This window comes from Sturnira hondurensis, unplaced genomic scaffold (assembly GCF_014824575.4).
Source record: "Sturnira hondurensis isolate 20B ecotype Veracruz unplaced genomic scaffold, ASM1482457v3 Scaffold0020119, whole genome shotgun sequence".
NCBI classification, from domain to species: domain Eukaryota; kingdom Metazoa; phylum Chordata; class Mammalia; order Chiroptera; family Phyllostomidae; genus Sturnira; species Sturnira hondurensis.
This window is the reverse complement of record NW_028092750.1, coordinates 980,155-981,955: the sequence shown is the minus strand read 5'-3', so window position 1 is coordinate 981,955 and position 1,801 is coordinate 980,155. Positions and strand designations below refer to the sequence as shown.

Below are 1,801 nucleotides of genomic sequence, written 5' to 3'. Positions count from 1 at the left end.
GAGTCATAATTTAGCCATCTCTTAGCCATCTCTCTCTAGTTGAACATATAGGTCACTTCCAATTATTTATGACTATAAATACTGCTTTGAAGAATAGCCTCATGAATTTTCAGGGTTTTGTGTCACATTTCTGGAAGCAGGATAATGGGTTAGTATGTACTGGTTAAAGGGTATCTACTTTTAAATGAGTATCAACAGCTTTTTCTCCTTCCTTCCTTCCTTCCTTCCTTCCTTCCTTCCTTCCTTCCTTCCTTCCTTCCTTCTCTCTTTCTCTCTTTCTCTCTTTCTCTCTCATCAGTGTGTGGTCACCTCTAGCACCCCACCGCCCAGGACCTGGCCTGCAAACCTAGTCACGTGCCCTGACTGGGAATTGAACCCCCTGGTTCTCAGGCCAGTGCTCAATCCACTGAGCCACACCGCGAGCCAGGGCTCAATGTTTCTTAAAAATCTCCTATGGGCTCTTTTTCTGGTGTGAGGAACCAGGAGCAGCAAAGTCTCCCACGACACCCTGTGTACCCTGAACACCCTGTACAAGGCAATGCTAGAAGTCCCGCATAGGAACCAGCATAAGTGGCCCAAGTTTGGAGTGATGGTGGAGCTGCAGATCAGCTTGAAGAACTGTGACCCTCAGAAGGACAAACACTTCCCAGGCACTGTCAGCTTAAGTCCACTCCCCACCTCAAGTCCTCGGCTGCGTTCTGGGGGACCAGCAGCACTGTGATGAGGCCGAGGCCGTGAACATCCCCCACGTGGGCATCTCCCATGTGGACATCAAGGTGCTGAAGAAACTCAGCAAGAATAAGAAACTGGTCCAGAAGCTGGCCATGAAGTATGATGCCTTTTCAGCTCTAGAGTTTCTGATCAAGCAAGTTCCTAGGAATCCTGGGCCCAGGCCTGAACGAGGCTGACAGGTTCCCACCCAAAGTGGAAACATGGTGGACAAAGTGATGGAGTGAAATCCATGATCAAGTTCCACATGAAGAACTTGTGGCAGCCTGGTACCAGCCTGGCCGTGGCTGTTGGCCATGTGAAGATGACAGATGATGAGCTTGTGTACAACAGCCACTTAGCTGTCAATTTCCTGGTGTCATTGCTCAAAAAGGACTGGCAGAACGGCCAGGCTTTGAACATCGAGAGCACCATGGGCAGGCCCCAGCGTCCGTACTGAGGTACAGCTTACCAAACCATGCTGCTACCATTAAAAGAAGAGAGACACTTTTGGCAAAAGCAAGGACACTCTTCTCTAGCAAACACTAAACACAAAGCTTGTTTCTGTCTATCACATCCTCACACTCATGTTGTAAGCCACTATTGGCAGCTACCAAAAATGGGGCAATGGGAGCCCTAGGCCTTGACACCTCTATTGTTCACATCACTGTACCTCAAATTCCCAAGTGCTCCCAGGGTTGTTGTAACCTGAACCTTGGGACCAGAGTGAGGACAAAGTGTGGACACAGCATTCTCAGGGTCTCCTCCCTTTCATATCTTGGGGCCCAGCTTTCCCAACCAGAAGCTTTCTCTGGATAAGGTGTCTGGCGTGGCAGAAGTCAATCGGATAGGGCCAAATCTTCAGCCCCAGAACATGTGTGTATGTTTAGGCTTGCAAATACTATGCTTTCATGGTGACTTCCATAAACGATCAGTCCCTTATTTTCTGGTTCCTTCCCCTTCCCCCAGATGGAGCAAGACAGTACTAAATAGGTTAAAATAAAGAAGCCAGCTTGGGGTAATGAGTTTAAGAACTGGAAGACCAGAGTCTTAGAAGACAGGCAGATAGATGCAAGGCTGCAAGGTGTATTCT

General features: G+C 48.5%; 1 pseudogene; it reads left to right on the top strand.

Moving 5' to 3' along the window:
- Nucleotides 1–380: 380 nt before the first annotated feature.
- LOC118975048 (60S ribosomal protein L10a-like) lies at nt 381–1,168 on the top strand (annotated as a pseudogene).
- Nucleotides 1,169–1,801: the final 633 nt, after the last annotated feature.